Source organism: Podarcis pityusensis (genome assembly GCF_964106645.2).
Source record: "Podarcis pityusensis genome assembly, chromosome: 11".
NCBI classification, from domain to species: Eukaryota; Metazoa; Chordata; class Lepidosauria; order Squamata; family Lacertidae; genus Podarcis; species Podarcis pityusensis.
The window spans coordinates 28291021-28313338 of NC_138036.1; the positions used below are offsets into that span (position 1 = coordinate 28291021).

At 42.8% G+C, this 22318-nt stretch overlaps 1 long non-coding RNA gene across 1 annotated transcript in view; it reads right to left on the reverse strand.

Annotated features, from left to right (window-relative positions):
* LOC308458399 overlaps positions 1–22318 on the reverse strand; it is a 33108-nt gene that overhangs the window by 3770 nt on the left and 7020 nt on the right. The window contains exon 2 of the long non-coding RNA XR_013977360.1: positions 661–851. This is a non-coding gene — a long non-coding RNA (uncharacterized lncRNA). The remainder of the gene's footprint in view (positions 1–660; positions 852–22318) is intronic.

Genomic DNA, 22318 nt, shown 5'->3' on the forward strand with positions numbered 1-22318 from the left:
ACCAGGTTGCCTGGATACAGCTCTTACTTGCCACAGATGACTAAGCAAGTGACTGCTTACAGGCCTGATGTAAGAACCCACCACTGCAATCCAATGCCTGTTTACTTGGAAGCAAGTCCCACGGGGTTGCATTCCTGAACACCATTAGGAGTTTGCCTTATCGAACACAGCACGACTTTCTTCTCAGCCAACATACTGTACAAATAATCTGTAGTGGCCAGTAACAGGTGCCTACATGAGGTGGTTTCAGCAGTGAAGTATCAGAATGTAATGAGTTAGCATCCCCTGAATAACTCATTGGAACCATTCTGACATAGTTTTGTATTGGCTGCACGACTTTCAGCCTGAATTCTGTGTTTCATTGAAAACAACCATGCAGTTGAGGGATCGTTTTTCTTTGCTTGTCTTTTGGAAGGGCTATAATACCTTATGGATTGTTACCTTTGAATAATGTTATTATATTGTCTGATATGCATGGTGCCAGATGGGGGCAAGACAGAGGTAGCTCACCCCACTCCAAATGGTGGACCCTAAATGATGACTCTAAAGGAAAAGCAATTTTCACACATTATAACTGAATCAAAAATCAGACTAAAATAAGACTGCAATCCTGGGCATGTCCACTTGAAAGTTAACTCCATCAAAATCAAGAAGGCTTACTTCAGAGTATTAATGTGAACACTTGACCATCAGGAAGTTCATGGCTCTTTTCCAGGGAGGAAGTGTAAGCAGCAGTAGCCATCTCCAGCACAGTGCAGCATAGTTTCTCACTCAACTGTGGTGGTGAATTTATAGCCTCTCTTGGTCAAAATCTTCATGAGGTAGTCAGTCAAGTCATGACCAGCCAAATCCTGGTGGAAGATGACATGGAGCAGAGTGTAACTTTAATAGATGGGCAAAGGGTGGGGGACACAGTCACCAGAGTCACAATACCAGTGGTATGGCCAGAGGCGTACAGCGACAACACAGCCTGGATGCCAACACACATGGCTGTGGTGCTGAAAGTCTCAAACATGAACTATGCCATCTTTTCTCTGTTGGCTTTGGGGTTCAGGGAAGCCTCTGTCAGCAGCAGGAGATATTTTCTGGGGCAACTCCAGCTTATCGTAGAAGGTGAAATGCCAGCTCTTTTCCATGTCATCCCACTTGGTGACAATAGGATATCTTAGGGCCAGAATAACTTCTAAAATTTCTATTAAAATTATTTTTCAATGATACAGTTGAATGCAATCCGTTCCAGAAGACAGTTCGATTTCCGAAACGTTCGACAACCAAGGCACAATTGCCAGTCGGCAAATTCCTTTTAAAAAATGGAGAAACACACCTCGGAAGCCGCTCAACTTCCAAGGCGTGTTTGAAAACGGAAGCATTCACTTCTGGGTTGTTCGCATTCGGATTCTGAATTGTTCAGCTTCCGAAGCGTTCAACAACCGAGGTTCCACTGTATACTTATTGTATAAAGGCACAAAATAGAAATTGAATATAACAAGAAAGACAAAAACAAACAAACCAGAAGCCAGGTAAGTAATCATATTCATTCTTATGTATAGTCACTGTTGCCTTTTTCTGTGTAGTTCTTGCAGGGTCCTTACATAGTATGTTATCAGGGTAATGCCACTATTTTAATTGGCCAGAAGAGATTGAAATATTGAAGGACAAAGTTCAGAACAGAAATATAATCATGACATCCAAATTTGTGCTGATGTATTGCCATATGTAATAAATGGCCACCAAACAGCTGAAAATACATCTGGTTTCCTTTTCCCTTTCATGACTACTGCCCTCACCACCAAAGTATCTGTTTTTCTGGCCCATACCAGCCACCATACACTGATGCCTGGGGCAACCAACAAAAGAGGGGGACCACAGCATGAGGGACATCATTCCTGCCAAAACCAGCTTCACGCATTCTGGAGCCTTTGTCACTAAAAAGTGCAGATATATCTGTGGTGATATTTTTAGAAGTTGCGCAGGGTTGTTTGGGCATGAGTTTGTTTGAAAGCCTTGGGGTGGGAGGGGGAAGCAAGGTGGCTTAGGGATCTACCCAGTGTGCAGAAATCCACATAGAGAGTTCTTAATGGCTGCCTATTAATGTGAAATATACTGTTGTTTCTCTTTCAGAAACTGAACATATGGGACAAAGCTCACTACCTCAGAAATTTAAATTTTCATTTCCTGTGTCACTGCACTTTTTTCTGGTGCCATCACTGCATTGGTTTGTTTTTATCTTGCTTTAAAATTTATTTTGAATGCATGTTTGAAAAACAACACATACATTTTAACCATAAATAACACTGTGTTCTCAAAGGCAAATTGAAGTAGGATTAAAAACAAATGCTTACATGGTTGTCATCAAACATATGCAAGTTCAGATTAATCTTTTAAAATATATCCACCCACAGGTAACTTTCCAAAGGCCATCTTACTGATCCCCAGCATTTTGACTGACCTGGGTTTAAACCTTGCAATTCTGCAGTATAGAAGCTAAATAAATGGGCAGACCTGCCTTGCTCTTTGATGAACATTGACACAGAGACTACATTTGTAAATACACTTACTTGTGAATGTCGTATTGATTTCTACATTGATTTAGCATTTATTTTCATGGGACTTTTAAGTAGCTGAGTTTAGGATGATGGCCAGAATCCTCTTCCAAACTGGTTCAAGTAATTCCCAAGACTGCAAAGCCCTGTTATCACAGCAATTGCATACATAGAAAGAGGACTGATGTTCTTTGGATGCACACTTTTCTTCCTGATATGTGTGAGTGCCCAGGAGCATAATTTGTTTTGCAGACCAGTTAGCTTAATGGCTGTTCCTGGTAAATTAGTGGAAAGCATTATTAAAGTTATATTATCCAAGATGCAGAAGGACAAGTCTTGCTGAAGAATAATCAGCGAGTCTTCTGCAAAGGAAAGTCCTGTCTCACTAAATTTGTAGAGTTTATCTGAGAGTGTTAACATGCACATGGATAATGGTGATGTTTAGCTGAACTTTCAAAAAGCTTTTGACAAAGGTCCTCACTAAAGGCTCTTGAGCAAATTGAGCAGTCATGGGATTGAGGGTTTTGTGGGTCCAGTACACTGTACATAATTGGGTCTTCTGTCCCACATGCTAAAAAGAGGGATACAAATTTGCATGAAATTTGCATGTGTTTTGTGTCATATGCACATCTGCATCTTCTTTTGTGAGTGGGGTGGATGACCCAATGATAAATCAGCGACATTGGTGGTTAACAGTAATGTGGCCATGAGTGCCGAGGAAACCAAAGTATTCAGCGGCAAGAGGAAAGAGGTTGCTTGGAGGTATCCTAGCCTTAAGTTCTCCAGGTCATAGTCTGAGAGCACATAACAAAGTCACCTTCTTTAAACTATGCGGGTATTATTTGTGCCTGGATGGAAGGCCACCTAGGAACCTCATCTGTGCCACCTTCAGTTTTCTAATGGAAGAAAATTGGGTTGCAAATGCATGTACTCAATAATAAACGAGCCATTTAGGGCTTTGGAAACATTAAAATGTGTGTGCATCCATAATTCTAATACATATTGGACTCTTTCAGTGTACATTTACAAAAATTCCAGTCTCATTAGAGGAAACAATTCTGTGTATACTTCAGGAGAATTTAGGGGTCCAGCCAAAGTTGAGCACTTTTACTTAAGTGCGTAAATCTCTCCCTCTGAAGTCCCATTTACTTCAACGGGAGAGACTTAAGCACTTAAAAGTGTGTAACCGTCTGGACTGTGTTCTCTATTTGTTGCTGATCTTGTTTGTAACAGCTCCTGAAAATGAATTGGCTTCTCTTTGAAATATCCTTTCCCCCAATAAAATGTTTGTGAAAGCATGAAAATATCCTCGGGAAGTAGGCAAACTGGGATAATCTCCCATTTTATACTGCTGCACATGCTTCTGAAATGCTTGGCTGTCTGTAATCCATGAATTACTATAGCTCTAATCTCCTTAACTGTGAAGAATCAGCTGTTTTTTCAATCATTATTGATCTCATTGTCTGATCTGACTTGAATAGGCTCACACATACATCTAGACCCAGGACCTGCCTGTTTAAAAGCCTTACAATGGTCATTGCAACAACAGCCACACTCTAGGTCAGTAGTCAGCAACCTTTTCAGACACAGGACCCACTTTTAACTCCAAGGTACATTTGGGGACCTGTTTCTTAATCGTTTACCATATATGTGAATAGTGGTAGTACTCCTGTTGCAACCCATCCTGGATCAGGCCATGACCCACCACTAGGTTCTGACACACCAGTTGAAGACCAGTGCATCAAATGAGCACGAAGAAATTAGCTATGTGAAATTAATTTAAGGGATGTAACTATAAGGCAGGAACTAATTTAAATAAAATAGACAGCACATTTCTCACTGGTAGGTCATGAGTAGGTAACTGCTCTCAGAAGGAGTTTCACCAGGCCAATTCATTGTTTATATTTTTTGGGACTTCCGGGGTGGCGCCATCGGTAATGGCGGATTCCCTCTGATTCGGAGGGACCAGCTCCACGGAAAACGGGTCTTTCCCGCTACGGCGAAGCGGGGACCCTTTCAAAAATCACAGGCGGATGAAGCCTGTGACCATGGGACTCGGCGGGCACCTTTAGCGCCCCCCCAACCCGTAAAGGAACCCACTTACGGGCTCTGGAGCGAAGCGGGGAAGTGGCACGGTGCTGAGAGTCAACTGCTTCTTCCGTGGAGCGAAGCCGCACAGCCGTTGCCGGAGAGCGCTGCCTTTTTCCTGGGACAATTTGGCTTTTAAAACAATCACCCGTGAGTACTTTAATTTCGGACAATTGGACTATAAATAATGACCTGCGAGTAGAAAGGAAAATTGGACTAAGAAATTCATCTCAACTTGGCACTGAAACGGGAAGGTCTAAACAGGAAGTCAGCCTTTCGTTTCTTGTAGATAGATTAAAGCAAAGACATGGCAAGCTAGAGTTCAGAAAATCGCTTGTAAAGGATTAACTTTCATCATTTAAAATTGTTGAACCCCCTTCGGAAGCAGGAGAAGAGGGGGGATTTTTTCCGGACTGTTTAAACCTGCAGAAGAGAGTGTAAAGCAAAGTAATTTTCCACCGTCTTGATCCTGGGAGCGGGGTGTCAGGACTGACGTTCATTGGGAAGCTCATTGACCAGAGACAAACGTCTTTGACAGATAGTTAAAAGAAGAGAAACAGTGATTCCATTGTTCTCCTTCGCATTTTAAAGGAACAAATATTGACAAAATATCTGAAAAAGGAAACTTTGTTGCTAGATCTGCCTTTAAAAGAAAAGAACAAATAGAAGTTCTTCCCCTAGAGGGAGCCTGTGAAACTGTTACTAAATCTGAATCGGGGAGCTCTGCAGCTGCAACAGATTACGATCGTGGGAATAGACTTCTGACCTTGCAGAACAATGTATCCAGAAGCTCTGGTGCATGCTTTCTGCAAAACAAGTGCCCTACTGGAACAGCTACATGAGAAGATGGACTTGATGACTGCTGCAATCAGAAATTTTGGACAGGTAGTGGGAAACTATATAGAGCCCACCCAGGAATCAAATCAGGAGTGTGCTCTGACAGATCAGATGAGGGAAGAGGATGTTGCTGAACCTCGGGCGCCAGAGATGGAGGGAGCTGTGGCCCAGCAGGAACATGAGCTCTTGGATCTGACAAATGAACTTGGAAAAAGCCAGATTTGGAAAGATAAAGCTTGGTTTGGTTTGGAAATGGGGGGTTGGATAGACCCCCCTATGCAGGGATGTTTGGACTTTTCAAGTCTGGCAATGGGCCGTGAGATGTTTGGGGTTGTGGGGGCCCTTAATTCTGGAGGGACTTTGAAACATGTTTTTAAATACCACATGGAGTTTAGTGTGGAATATGGAAAAGGGACTGATTTGTTGAGAAGGGTCAAAAACACTGTCAAGCTGGAGTTCCCACGAGTGAAAGGAGCAGGAGACAAAGTAAAGTACAGGTATAAATATGAAGAAGAGCCGCGGAAGGGACATGGAAGAGACTTAAGGGCCTCGGACATAAGATTACCAGGTTAATGCGCTAGATTGATGGGATAGAAAGGACTGACAAAACCCGGGACCAGGAGGAAGAGATGCTGGATGAAGATTGGAAGAATTTTTTTTTTTTTATTAGGATTGCTTTATAAAATTGATGAATGTTAGAAAAATGTTGGAACGAAATCATCTGGCTTTAGCAAAAATGTTAAAAGAATTATGTTATGGTTATGAGAAATTGGTATAAATAAGATCTAAGTTTCAAGTTTTAGGGTCTTTTATAGTAAGATAAGGTTAAAATAGATTAAGGTAATGTAATGACAGAATATTATGAAAAATGGAAAGGATTTGCTGTGACAATTAACAACTAGGATACAAAAAAAGGGAGGAGTGAGGAGGTCAAAGAAAGAAGGTAATGACAGTTAAGGATTTGAGAATATTGGACTTGTTTTTTAAATGTTTGTGGCTTATTTTTGTTTTTTGATTGTGTTGTGTTACGTGCTTTGTTCTTATTTTTTTGATTTTGATTTTTATCAATTTGTATTGTTTGATTGTGGTTTGTTTTTCTTCTGTTTTTTCTTTTTCTTTTTTCTTTTTTCTGTAATTTTAAAATTCTTAATAAATATCATTTTATATATATATATATATATATATATATATATATATATATATATTGTACCTAATAGTTTGGCAGTCATCAAACAGCACAGCATGGTAAATAAATCTGCATTTTAAAAAGCAGCCAAATAGTCAAAACAGACTAATAACTGAACTAAAATACTGTACTAGTAAAAGCGATCCATGAGCGACATTTTTGCTTCCCTTGATTGCAGTGCCTCAAGTTAGGAGATCAGATCAGATATATTTATTTCAATCTATGGGGTTTTCATTCAGATACGACTCAATACCACACCTGCTTGACTTCAGCACTAGAACAGCCTAAACCTTCTTCAGATCATTCCCTGTTTCATTATATCTCCGAGCTGATCTACAGGGTCTGAAAATGCTCATAGTACAACCTTCCCAGGACTGTAGCACTTTATTATTATTTTTTTCATTTGGGGAAATTCTAAACAAAGACAACCCGCAAAACACATTCTAGCATGTCAGAGAGAAAGCTAGGCTAGGAGCCTTATCTCTAAGGTGTCCATGATGGGGACCCAGGGCTAACATTGTCAGCACCTGTCAAAGCCCATAGCCTTGCAGGTGGCCCACTTCTAATTCTCTGAGGTTCCTGGCTCTGCTCCTCCACCTCCTTTCTGTTGCTGCCTGTTCACCTGCCCTCTTCCTAGCTTGCAAGCTGTATCAGGAGTGGAAAGATTCAACACATCTTCTACTTGCCTTATGCATGTGGTGCAAGACTGCCCAATCAACTATAACAGCACAACCTGAATTTGCTGGTATGAGATTGAATCCCACCTGAAAATAGTGTTACTCTGGAAGCATCCAGAGGTAGCCCACAGGTGGGTTCTCTCTCCTCCCTTTGCCCAAACCTATGTGATTAGCACTCAAAGTCCCATTCTGATGTACAAAGAAAATCATGACATGCACAAAAGGAAAATGACACGTACAATGGCTGAGCATGATCCACCTAACACTAAAATGCAAAGGGGTATTTGTGTGCTTAAGTTGCCTTCTGAAATCAATTAAATTTAAAAGTGTTTCTCTGTGGCTGGATGACCCCGTTAGGCTGGAACCTGTCTCTTCCCTGTTGAGGGAGACAGAAACATACTCTTCGATAAGGGATAAGCTTATGCAGCAAACTTGATAATTCTGCTCTGGGAGTGACATTAGCAACACTTATTCTCATCTCCATCAGATAATGAATAACTGGCTAACAACTAGTAGTGCTGACATGAAAAAAAAAAGATATTTTCAATTCACAAAATGGAAATTTTAGATTAATTATCCCCCCTTCCCTTAAGATAGTTTTGTGAAAGAACTGATGAACAGTCAAAATAAAGACCTTTCCCCTGCTGCTAGCTTAAGATGTTTAGCTGCAGAGCTTTTAGCTTTGTATTGTGAATTGTTCTGTTTTAGAAGTTTTGTCTGCTGCGCAGAGCCAGGCTCCAAACCCATCAATCAGTGATCAGTTATCAGTTCCAGATGACTGCCTACTTAAAATAAGTGAAGCCTGTAACAATAACCTCAGTCACTACTATACATGCAGAGCTGGTCTATCTAGTCTAGAATCACTACTGATAGAGTCAGAGAGTGATGGTGTCCAAATTTCTCCTGTGGTGGCTTGTGGCTACATATGAATACAGTATCTGAACAGGAGTTATTTTAAAACTCATATCTATTAGTGTGAACCACCCTGAGAAAATATTTTCTATTGTTTTTCCAGGTAATGTGATAGAGCAGTATGAAAATAGATTAGAAACCATGAGTGACATTCTGGCTCTAGAAAAGGAAATGGAAAATCTTTCCATACCTGCCATTGGCTTAAGTAGAGCCACTGCACATACTTCAAAACTTTGAATGTATATTAACAATGAAAATATATTTTGTAAAATAGGCCTAATGACAAGCGTATTATTAATGTACAAAAAATGAAGCATTGCAGCTTTCAGCGGGGTAAGTAGTGAAATTAATCACCAGTGTATGTTGGCACAACTCTGATGAAATAGATGGAATTGTACCAACGTTCTAGCGATGGAACTGGGCAGAAGAGCTGCATTCTATTTACTAAATTCCTTTAAACCTGTATTGCACAATCCTTTTTCTTTCTTTTACAAATCTTATAGTAGGTGATCCTAAATATTAAATGTCACCCCTACCCCTCATAATGAAGCTGTTGATGTATCACACAAAGGAATTAAATCCTATGAACTTCTGAAGTATCAACAAGGTATTATGATAATACTAAATTAAAAGTCAGGACCCAACTGTCTGCCAAACTTCTTGAACAGCAAACCTCTGTGCTACAAGGCAAAAGGTTTCTGATATGCTATAGGAGTCTGTTGTTGGAAAAATAATTATTGAAAACCCCCACTGCATGGGTTGCCCTAAAGAAACTGAGTTGTATTTCTGGCTAAATGATGTGCAGCTCTAAAGCTCCTCCTATGCACTTCTCTGCATAATCTGAGCTCCTAGTTTAGGTTCTGCTGAAAACCAAATTACAGAGGGGTTTCAATTCTATACACACCTATGTGAAAGTGGGTCCCATTGCAGATAATGAGAATTCTGACTTGACATATAAAGGTAAAGGTAAAGGGACCCCTGACCATTAGGTCCAGTCATGACCGACTCTGGGGTTGCGGCACTCATCTTGCTTTATTGGCCGAGGGAGCCAGCGTACAGCTTCCAGATCATGTGGCCAGCAAGACTAAGCTGCTTCTGGCGAACCAGAGCAGCGCACGGAAATGCCGTTTACCTTCCCACCGGAGTGGTACCTATTTATCTACTTGCACTTTGACATGCTTTAGAACTGCTAGGTTGGCAGGAGCAGGGACTGAACAACGGGAGTTCACCCCGTCACGGGGATTCAAACCGCCAACCTTCTGATTGGCAAGTCCTAGGCTCTGTGGTTTAACCCACAGCGCCACCCGTGTCCCTGACTAGACATATACAGGAGGGCATAACCAGCAACTAATCTCTATTCAGGACTGGGTAATGCAGTATTCATATAAAGCATTCAAAAACAGGCAGGAGGAAAAGCATCAGATAACACCAAAGAGGGAGAGGATCTAAAAGAGAGTCTTCAAATGTTGGTTAGGAAGACTACTTTGTTTAATAATAATAATAATAATAATAATAATAAATTTTATTTATATCCCGCCCTCCCCAGCCAAAGCCAGGCTCAGGGCGGCTAACAACAAACAAATAATCAAACAATCAAATAATCCAACATTCTAAAACATTTCATTATAAAAATTAATTAAAATCAATTTAATGGCAACCGTTAAGCAAAGTTCTGTGCAGGTTGCCAGAGGAGGGAGTCAGGCTGGGCCCTGACCAAAGGCCTGGTGGAACAACTCTGTCTTGCAGGCCTTGCGGAAAGATGTCAGGTCCCGCAGGGCCCTAGTCTCTTGTGACAGAGCGTTCCACCAGATTGGAGCCGCAGCCGAGAAAGCCCTGGCTCTAGTTGAGGCCAGCCTAACCTCTCTGAGGCCTGGGACCTTCAGGATGTTTTTATTTGCAGACCGTAGGTTCCTCTGTGGGGCATACCAGGAGAGGCGGTCCCGTAGGTACGAGGGTCCTAGGCCGTATAGGGCTTTAAAGGTTAAAACCAGCACCTTAAACCTGATCCTGTACTCCACCGGGAGCCAGTGCAGCTGGTATAGTACCGGATGAATGTGATCTCGCAGCGAAGACCCCATAAGGAGTCTCGCCGCGGCATTCTGCACCCGCTGGAGTTTCTGGGTCAGTCTCAAGGGCAGCCCCACGTAGAGCGAGTTACAATAATCCAGTCTGGAGGTGACCGTCGCGTGGATCACAGTGGCTAGGTCAGGGCGAGAAAGATAAGGGGCCAACTGCTTAGCTTGGCGGAGATGAAAAAATGCCGCCTTTGTTATAGCTGTAATCTGCGCCTCCATAGAGAGGGAGGTATCGAAGATTACACCCAAACTCTTAACGGACGGTGCTGGCACTAATTGCACCCCCGCAAGAGATGGGAGTTGCCCCCCCAATCCCATATCGTCCCGTCCCAGCCAGAGGACCTCTGTCTTCGAAGGATTTAACTTCAACCGGCTTCCACGTAACCATCCAGCCACAGCTTCCAAACATCTGGTCAGTGTGTCTGGAGCCGAGTCAGGATGGCCGTCCATCAACAGATAGAGTTGGGTGTCATCGGCATACTGATGGCAACCCAGCCCAAAACTCCAGACAAGCTGGGCGAGGGGGCGCATAAAGATGTTAAAAAGCATCGGGGAGAGTATCGCACCCTGAGGCACTCCACACACCAAGGAGTGGCGGGATGACAATTCCCCCCCAAGCGCCACCCTCTGTCCCCGACCGGAGAGAAACGAGCGCAGCCATTGAAGGACTGTGCCCTGGATCCCCACGTCGGCAAGGCGGTGGTCCAAGAGTTCGTGATCAACCATGTCGAAGGCTGCTGACAGGTCTAGAAGAATCAGCAGCCCCGACCCGCCTCGATCCAGCTGCCTGCGGAGATCATCTGTTAGGGCGACCAGAGCCGTCTCGGTCCCATGACCAGCGCGGAAGCCAGACTGGAATGGATCCAGAGCCGATGTTTCATCCAGAAACCTACCAAGCTGTTCAGCAACCGCTCTCTCAATCACCTTACCCAGGAATGGAAGATTCGAAACCGGGCGGTAATTGGATAGATCTAAGGGATCTAATGATGTTTTCTTTAAGAGCGGGCGCACCACTGCCTCCTTCAATTCCCCTGGAAATATCCCGGTGCCAAGGGACAAATTGATGATATCCCCCAGGGGGGCCCGCACCTCGTCTGGACACGCTCTAATCAGCCAAGACGGGCACGGGTCAAGAGGACAGGTGGTGGGCTTTCCAGCTCGGAGGAGTCTGTCCACATCGGCTGGGGATATCCGATCAAAGTGGTCCAATACTGGACCCGAGGACAGTCGAGGGGCCTCCAGTTCCTTTATTGTATCCAAATTGGCAGGGAGGTCATGGCGGAGCAACAGGACCTTCTCCGCAAAAAAGCTCGCAAATGCCTCACAGCTGTGTGTCAGATTGTTATTTAAATTTGGCTGTCCTTCAAGGGACGTTAAAGACCTAATTATACTAAATAATTGCGCCGGGCGAGAGCTAGCGGATACAATGGAGGCCGAGAAGTAAGACTTCTTAGCGGCCTTCACCGCCATCTCATAGGTTTTCATAAAAACCCTATAAGATGTTCTTGAGGCTCCGTCACGGGCACCCCGCCATACTCGCTCTAGCCGTCTGAGGTCCCGCTTCATTTTCCGAAGCTCCTCGGTAAACCAGGGAGCCCGGTTTCTGCGGAGTCGCAGAGGGCGCTTAGGTGCGATCTCATCTATGGCTGCCAGGAGCTGGGTATTCCAGCCCTCAACAAGCTCAGTCAATGAGTCGCCAGGGGGAGCAAGGTCCCGCAAGGCTTGACGGAATCTATCAGGGTCCATCAGCCTCTGCGGGCGAGCCCAAATCGGCTCGCCACCTAAGCAGGGTGGGGGTGGAAAGTCAATCCTGGCTTTCAGAGCGTAGTGATCAGACCATGGCACCTTAATTGAAGGAGACATGATCACATCTATACCTACGCCAAAGATCAAATCCAGCGTGTGACCTGCTTGATGTGTGGGGCCTGAAACAAACTGGGAGAGCCCTAGTGTTGCCATGGAAGACACCAGGTCCAGAGCCTGTGAGGAGGGAGTGGCATCAGCATGGATGTTGAAGTCCCCCAATACCAATAGGTTAGGGAACTCCAAGGCCCAGCCGGCCACCGCCTCCAGCAGGCCTGACAGGGTGGCTGCTGGTGCGCTAGGTGGCCGGTACACCAGCCAGACAGCCAAGCTCACCTCAGAGCCCCACACTAGGCCAACACATTCAATGCCGGGGATCGATGGCGATGGTAGAGCCCTGAAAGGACAATCTTCCCGGATTAATAATGCCACCCCTCCCCCCCGGCCCACAGTCCGTGACTGGTGGAGGACGGAGAAACCCGGGGGCGCCATCTCTCGTAAGGTAACTGTTGCCCCTTCGCGTACCCAGGTCTCCGTCACACAAGCCAGGTCGACCCCCTGCGAGGTAAAGAAATCTCGCAGAGTGGCGGTTTTGTTGCCTATAGACCTGGCATTGCACAACACCAGTGACGGAGGTGAGTAATCCTTGCTCACCCTACCCTCGTCCCTCGGGATGGGGCGCAGATTGGAAGGGGTACGAGCATATCCGTATCTCGATCCCCTTCGCCTATAACATCTGCCCCCACCACCATGCCTCCCTCGCCCCTCCACGGTAGCAATCCCAAGCCTCATACAAGCCTCCATTTACAAAATAGAAAACAAACCAAACCGAAAACAATTATACCTAAACAAAACCAATCCCCACCCCAAACCACAATAAAACGGAACAAAATAAATACATAGATAAAAACCACTGTTCACAGTGGTACAATAAAGTAAAAAGTAAAAACACCTTTAAAACAGTTTAAAATATATAAAAACATTTTTAACATTTGCTGCAGCCGCACCAGTGTCCTTAAAACTGTAGCGGAGGTGAGTCTGGGCCCCGCCCCTAGGCCAGGTGGAATCGGCCTGAAGAGGGAGCGGCCTTCCCCAACACTCACGGTGCAGCAGCAGCGATGTCCCAGTGCCTCAGTGAGGCCTCTTAAAGCTGTGGCGAAGGTGAGTCTGGGCCCCGCCCCTTAGGCCTGGTGGAATCAGCCTGAAGAGGGAGCGGCCTTCCCCAACACTCACGGTGCAGCAGCAGCGATGTCCCAGTGCCTCAGTGAGGCCTCTTAAAGCTGTGGCGAAGGTGAGTCTGGGCCCCGCCCCTTAGGCCTGGTGGAATCAGCCTGAAGAGGGAGCGGCCTTCCCCAACACTCACGGTGCAGCAGCAGCGATGTCCCAGTGCCTCAGTGAGGCCTCTTAAAGCTGTGGCGAAGGTGAGTCTGGGCCCCGCCCCCTAGGCCTGGTGGAATCAGCCTGAAGAGGGAGCGGCCTTCCCCAACACTCACGGTGCAGCAGCAGCGATCTTAACAGATGGCAGAAATATCCATAGCTTGAGTAGAGAGTTTAGTGTTCTTCAAATATACACTTCTTCCTAATGTCAGAGGCCCTAGTTGGCCTTCCTCCTGAAAGTAAGTTTTGGTTCCTTTCACATTTTTTCATTATTCCTAATACGACAAATGGATCTTTTCTGTCAAACTGACATGGTTTTCTCATGCTAATGTTTGTGCATATGCATTTATAACCTAAGAAATGTTCTGCTAGATTGGACCAAAGGTCTATTCTGCTTCCCACAGTAACTGGTCAAGTCCCTCCCGAAAACCCACCAAGGGGCAGTAAGGCAATATTGGCCTGGTGTGTTCCCCCCTCTCCTGGAGTGGTACATGAAAATGAGGTCCTTAATTTGCTCCAGCGGGCAAGAAGGTTGTGATCAGAGATGACCAATAGCTGAAATCAGTTTGAAAAATGAATTTTAAATGCATTAGCACAAAAGCAGTGAATGCACTTCAGTTATGAAAGGTGCAACTATAGTCCACAAAGAATGTTAAAGGAAAATTAAAAGCGCATTATACATAAATGAACATTGGAGAAGGAAAAGTATAAGGAACACTACATGCAGGCAAATATAAAATATACTGATTACATGACAAACAGGATATGAATATGCAATATTAAGGCATGAGATGGAATAGCTGTTAGCTGTTCTCTGCAAATATCATATTGCTTAATATTGAGATTAACTACAATTTAGCTTTTAACTTAACTCTAAAAAAATGTGAAATATCAGATAAATGACTATTAAAAACAATTATTATGGTATAAAAACTAGCAGCAATCTTAACTGTTATTTGAGTCTACTTTGATTTACCACCTAGAATTTCAACCAGCAATTTATTCTAAAGGTTAAGTAAAGAAAGAGGAACAAAAAGATTATAGCCAACTATCCAAGTAGAAGACCAGAGGAAGAGCTCAGAGAAGAGTTGAGAGATGAATCCAGGATGCAGTGTATAGAATCCAGATGAAGAGATAGGCTGAAAAATAATGTAATAGAGGGCAGATGAAAGTGATGGACTATATGGAGCTGGCTGAGATGACCGGCAGAATTCGAGACCAGGGAGAAGGGTCGATGGAAGAAGATTGGAAAAAATTCAAAATATATCTTCAAAAGTATTGCAATATAAAAGAATGTTAGAAGGAGGTTGGAAAAAGAATATTAGGTCGTTTCGGTAGATACGATATAATGGAATAAGCAAAGATGAGTTGATGAATTTGATGAAATAGAGGAGGTTTAATTATATTACTTCAATTTTAAAATACGTAAATGAAGATAAGATTAGAGGGATTTGCTGGAAATATGATTCGAACTAGAATACAAAATTGGGAGGTGAGAGGAGGTCAATGGAAATAAGTAAAGGGAAAAGGATATGTAAAGGTTTAACCTGCTTTTGTTTTATTTTTAACTTAATACATTTTTATATTTTTTGTTAAGTTTTCTTTTTTATTCTATCTTATTGTTCTTTTTACTTGTTTATTTTTTGTTCGGTTATGGTCAAAATTTTCTTTGTACTCTGTATGGTTTTTCTTTTTTTCTGTGATTTTAAATTTGGAATAAATATTATTTAAAAAAAGAAAAGAAAAATAATGTAATAGAGTTTGGCTTCATAAGGAAACAAGAAAAAACTATACACACCAAGCATGTAAAATTGAATGCACAAGTTAAATACATGCAAGTCGAAGGTTTACTGTATGTGTGTATATTACATATTATGTATGTGTATGGGGTGTGGCTGTAGCTGTCATCGTGATTAAATCCTGCACTTCAAATATTTACCACACCAGCATTTTGTTTTCAGAGGTATACTGCCTCTGTACTTAGAGGCACCATGTAGCTGGCATTGCTAATAGTTGTGGACAGACTTACTCTCCATAAACCTGTGTAGCTTTTAAAAAAGCCATCTAATCTAGTGGCCATCACTACACCTTGTAGTGGTAGTTGGTTACAGCGTGATGCTGATAACACCAAGGTTGCAGGTTCGAGCCCCATATGGGACAGCTGCATATTCTTGCATTGCAGGGGGTTGGACTAGATGATCCTTGGGGTCCCTTCCAACTCTACAATTCTGTGATTCTGTGAGGTTATTTCCCCCTCACTCACAGCTCTCTGGGTCATGGCTTTTAACAGCAAAGAGGAATGTGTATGGAGAATATGCCACGGGGGGAAACATCTCTGTGCTTCATTTCGTTTTATTGTAATCTATAGTATATTTTCTCTGTTGCTGACTAGCCAGTTCCCTTAAATGCACCTTTTCCCTCTTCTTAGCTGTTTGAGAAACCTATAAATACTTAAGTAACAGCATTACTGTAAAACTAGCTGTAGAGGAGCACAGCGTACTTATTGGAATGATGCCCCATTATTGCTCCACTTCCATTAAATGTTTACTTTAGTCCTTTTAGAAGTCTTTGATGGCTAAAGGTCAGCCTTCTAGCCTTAGAAAAGCATCTTAGGAAGTAATTTTTGAAGTGCCATGTATACTTCTCATTCTTATTCATGCACTCTTCCACTAAAACTTTAGCCCTTTAGTCATCCTGATGACGAGAAAAAGGGAACAGGATGAAAGAGAAAAGAAAAATGTTCACAGACTGTCAAAAGCCAAAGTAAAAAACAAGAGCCACCTTTTAAAAATTGCATCGCTGAGGCCATCCTAATTCTGCATACACATTTTTTAAAAACAATTTCTTTGCAGTGGGGTTGTCAGAAGCAACACTTACACACTTGAACACCCTGCATTGTGATTTTTTTTAGGGTGCTCTCCCAAGTTTCAATTCCTGTCCACTCAGGGATATGTTTGGATCACATATGTAATCACTCTTAATTTGGACTGCTGTAAGTATTTTAATGTCATAAAACAAGAGGAACAAGCAGCCAAGTCTAGTTTGTAATGCGGGTACAGGAAGTCCTAACGCTGGATTTACAGCAACCCTTCATCCCATGCTGGTAAGTTTTATATCACTAATACAGGGCTCCTATGCAAAGGAGAGGAGGTAGAGCTGTGCATTTTTGAACATATTGCACGGCTGGAGAACTGCATTGCAAAATTCAGATAAGTGCAAATTTCAAAGGATAATTGTGTATCATTTTGCATATTGTTCCAGAAAATGTGGATTTGCTCAGTTTTCCTTTAAATGCAAGAGGAATTGAATTTCTCCCCCATCTCTAGTGGATACTTGGGAATCTGAGGGTTGGGGGACTGGCCAAGAGGGCTTTTAGAAAACAAAACCTTAATAGCCTGTCAGGATGGGTGGAGCTATATGAAGGAGGGGAGAGGAGGTCTCAGTTTCATACATTGATTCAAAATAAACTGCCATCTCTTTGGCTGCAGATTTCTACTGAGGTATCCAACAAAATTCTACTCAGAGTTAGACCCATTGACATTAATAGCCCTAAGTTACCATGCCCATTAATTTCAGTGTGTCTGCTTAAGTAGATACAGATTCTATTATTTCTTATTAATTTTATTAATTTATTCCTTGTTTTCTGGGCATCACATGACACTAGAGCAGCATTAACTTGAGTGGTTAATACAGAAACTGGACTGCATCCCCTATATGTATGAAATTGGCAACATGTTCCTGTCTTCTAAGCACCGGCAGAAGTTGTTTCTTCGTTAGAAAATATCAGCCTGGGTAGACAGTCTTTTGCACAGATTTCATGAAGCCAAAAAGGGAGGAATCATTTTGCCAGTATTTAAACTTTGCATTCAAGCATGTGATCAGTCAAACCCACACAGATGGCTACTGATACCCTTATGCTTTCAAGACTGCTTTGTTCAATATCACACCAATCAGGTTATCTGCAGAGAAAATTAGAATAAAAATGAAGATAATGGTTGCTTTATTATTTAATGGCCAAGGGTCAAGTTGTCAAAGGCAAACATGGCATTTAGGTAGTTAATTATTTAAAAATAGCCACAAGAAAAAATACAAGTGCAATTCATTAACTGCTGTTTGCTGTGCATCCTCCATTCATTTCAGTGTGAAGTACTTATTTGTGTTCCAGTTTGTATTGGGAAGAATGGAGGTTATGAACCAATCCTGTTTGAGGGTTTGCATCCTCTGTCTTAAAAAAAGAACTGAAAGATGAGAAAACATTTTAAGTTGATTAACCACCTCACATTCATTTATTAGCTGGTGCCTGTTAAATATATATTCAAGAGAGGTAACAACTTTGCTTACAAAATAGTTTACATGCATACATACAAAATTTGTGCAGTTGTTAATATCATATTATTATAAGGAAATGTTCTTTAATATTTTATTTGTTGTCAACTTCAGAATGTAGAATATGGAACATTCCCTATTACAGTAACACACCAGAGCCAAAATGACTTTAAAATGAACACGTTAAAAGCCCATCTGCACGCTACTGTGAATTGAATGGTCAACCTTCAAAAGATATATTGATGTTGCTTCCAGTTTCCCATTGAGCACTGTCAGTGGCTTCTATATCTGCAAGATAAGATTATGTGATTCTTGTCAAGTCCTGAAGAATCATGACCTGAAGTGTTATATTGCACTGACTTATATAGTACTGGGTACTAAAATGGTAAATCCAAAACTGAGTTACTAGATCTTAATATGATGTAAAGAGACAATGTAATTTGACTTGATCTACACAGGATATTCATTAAAGGATGTTATACTCAGCAGCAGCATGAGATTAAAGAGGAGATAAATAGATGAACATAAGAAGAATCCTTCTGGTTCAGTCCAAAGGCCTGTGTAGTTCAGCATTCTGTTCTTATAGTGGCCAACCAGATGCTTTTGGGAAACCCACAAGCAGGAAATGTGTGTAATAGCGCTCTCATTTGTAATAGTTGTGCCTATTCCTCCTAGATTCTTATTTGTTTTGAATCACATCCTTATTTCAATTTCTACATATATCTGAATAAGTTAGCAGATGTTCTTTTTTCTTTTTTAAAAATGTACCTGGTATTGTACATGGAAAGGAGAAAAGCTTAAATTAGCTTTAGCTACTTAGCATGAAACAAAGGCGAAAGGAGGTATGCCACGTGGCTATGCTCTCTTAGGCAATGAGACTGAACTTTAATGGGTACAGTCCTTGGTTTTTTTATATTAAGATTTACCATTGTTATAGACTGGGAGTCACTGGACAGCAAAAAAATATAGTGTACACAAACCCTTTTATTTTGTCAAGTCTGAAAGTGTCTATCCATATCACAACTGACTTCATTCATCTTTAATGACAGGTTTAGCATTGCAAATAAGACCTCTCTATGGATGAAATATGGTATGGTGAGATTTATAGATATAATCAAAGGCAGCTATTGTGTGAGCCAATATGACATCAAGCATGGAATGAATCATGATAATCCTCAGTCTTTGCACTTAAAGCATTTTGTAAACAGTGGAACCGGAACCCTAAGGGGTGCGCTGGCTGAATTTGAGAAATGGTTTACAGAACCAAAAATAACAAAGAACCATTATCAAAATATTATCACATCATTATTATACAATTTTCCATCAAGATGGAGAAAAGTCTAGTAGGAGCTCACTGAATCAAAATATTTTTAAAAGGTTGGGTGAACTCTATGGGCTTTTTTGTTGTTGAAAAAAGCAGATTTTCCCATTGCAAATTTTACTGTCAAACATGCCACACTAAAAAGGAAAACGCCAAACAAACACAAAGCATGCTTTGCTACTTGCTTATACAATATAAGTTTTCCCCTCTCCTACCCCTGTATGGCCCATGTCCAGAGGATTGGGGGAACCCCTAATATAGGTTTTAGGGGGTGCACAGGGGGAGGAAAGGGCTAAGTTCTGTAAATCATTGTTTTGATGGGTCATGTTAACTGGATACTGCCAGGTGTCTTTATTTATTTAGGGTCTGCACATGTGACTTGTTTTTTCCTGAATAATTTTAAATCATTTTAATGGATGATGACGCAATGAGTTCTGTTCTCCATACATCCCCAGTGTACAGTGTACTTGTTTAACGCTAAAGTTTGCAGTTGTACTAATGCACTGCCATGGCCCAACCAAGATAAGGAAAACACACACCTGATAGTTAACTCTTTATTGGCAAGAGACACACTTATAGCAGCTTCCACAGTGCTCTGGGCACACACACTTCTAGCCTTTAGACCATGGGTAGGCAAACTAAGGCCTGTGGGCTGGATCAGGCCCAATTGCCTTCTGGATCCGGCCCAGGGACAGTCGGTCCGGGAATCACTGCTTGGATTGCCAGCACGCACGTTCTTTCCCTCTCCCTCACATGGCGGCGCCGGTGCCTCCTCCCTCTCCTCCTGACTTTTCCCTGCCCTGCCTAGAGGAGGAAGGGGGCTGGGCTTTGTTGGTGCCAGCAGTAGCAGTGCTCGAGCAACTGCCATTTTAAGCAGCCCCTCTCTGGAGCCCTTTCGTGCACCACTCATCATCCCCCTGCTGCCGCCAGTCCCTGCCGCTTGCAAGACGCAGATAAGCAGCCACCGGGGTTCGTGGTGCTCTTGCATCCCCCACCCCCCAAAATATAGTCCGGCCCCCCACAAGGTCTGAGGGACAGTGGACCGGCCCCCTGACGAAAAGGTTTGCTGATCCCTGCTTTAGGCAACTGTTCACAGATCTGGGCCTTATGGAGCAGTTGCAGCAACAGTGGGGCGCTTCCCCTCCTCTGATGGGTTGCACGCCCGCAACCTGAGACTTCTGCAGGAAGTTGTCACTGCTTTTCCCTCTTCAAGCCCCTCCTGGTTCTACGAGATTGGTTGAGGGGAGAGGGAATCTACAGACCTGTTGCTTGCCTGAACTGTAGCTTATTACTCCACCACATCCTGCATGCCTTCCTCCGCCTCAGACTGCTCTGACTCTCCCTCCTCCCCTAGCTCCTACTTGCGGTTGGCATGACACCCCATAAATAACTGGTCCCCTCTCCTTGGTCACTCCCCTGGTCCCTTGGTCTCACAACACACTCCGGAGCCCTGCCAATTCCTGACATACTCTTGCATAGGCTAATTACATTGTGAAGTGGAATCCTAAAACGCCTTACTCTACAATTCTAGCAACTCTACAATTGTGTGGCTTCCTTATACACATCTTTCCACTTATAAAGCAGCTTAGCTTAAATGTTTGGCTTCAACAGGTCAGTACAGTGGTACCTTGGTTCTCAAACTTAATCTGTTCCGGGAGTCCGTTCGACTCCCGAAACCATTCAAAAACCAAGGTGTGGTTTCCGATTGGCTGCAGGAGCTTCCTGCACTCAAGTGGAAGCCGCAGAAGCTGCGTCAGATGTTTGGCTTCTGAAAACGTTTGCAAACCAGAACACTTGCTTCCAGGTTTGCGGCGTTCGGGAGCTGATTTGTTCGACAATTAAGCTGTTTGGAAACCAAGGTACCACTGTATGTTGATTCTAAGAGTTGTTGTGCCAGCACATGAGTGTATAAGCTGAAGGATACGAATAGCCATGCCAGGGATCATCACAAAAATGGTTATGTTAGCAGCGTGAAGATCTTATAATCATATTACTGACCAGTATATGAAGACATGGGTCTTTAGGGTTTAGGCGCTAGTTCCACTGCCTTCAATTTGCCCAAACTGGTTTATCATCAGTATAATGAGGCCACAGCCATAGTTGGTGTGCTATTTCCCACCTGTGTATGCCAAACTGAACCCTTAGAAAAAGTGAGTAGCTGTAAACTAATACAGATAAAACACACCAGTTCTGATGCGTGTCACTTCTAGGACAGGAGATTGGATGGAATCCATGGAGGGATCAGGATAGTTAAACACACTTCATAAGGAGTTTAGAGAAAATATAAATGTATCTGCTGGCAGGCTAGTGAAGCTGGGTGTCCAGCAAGAACCCCTCTCTTCCACCTGCACTTTGGCTTTATAACCATGGATTTGTTGGTTTCGTGTTTACTCCCTTGAACAGATATGAAGGATCTATTTTACCTGTTGAAGGCCAAAATTCTTATGGGGTAACGTGTTGGAGGTTGCACAATGGCAGTTGGTGGATCTATAACCAGTGGCAGGCAGTGTGCCACTCCATTCTCTCTCTCTGTGCCACTCTTTACCTCCTTCATTGCCACCCCCATGAAACCAGAGAATTGTAGAGTTGGAAGGGATCTCGAGGGTCATCTAACCCCCTGCAATGCAGGAAATCTTTTGTCAGCTAAAGGGGAGAAAGACTGAGCAGCTTATGATGAGGCATTCTAAGGCCAGAATGAGGAGCCATTTTAGCAAAGCAATTTTTGTCCTAAAACAATGTTGTAGGACACAGCTGCCCTACAGAGCAGCGCTCACCCCAAGGTCTGACCTCAGGGCCTTCCTTCTCGTATTCATGTAGTCTGACTTAAAACATTCATAGAATAGGCTGTCTCCTTTATTATGCAGTAATTTGGGTGGGATTTATGAAGGCTTAAAAAAATTTCAACCATATTGCCATCTCACTTTACCCAATTATCATGCAGATTTTTATTCTAATGTCACTCTAATGGTGTTTCAGGGGTCAGAGTGCCACTTTTAGCTCTGCCACATCTTTAAAACTTTTGTACTTTGTAAAGGATTTAAACTACTATGTAAAACATCTGCTATAAGAACAAAAGGCATAATCTTAAAAAAGGGTGCAACTTCTCTAGAAATATACATTTCTGCATTGTGGAGAAAACACTTCTGAGATTAATTCCAGTGTATTTTACAGTC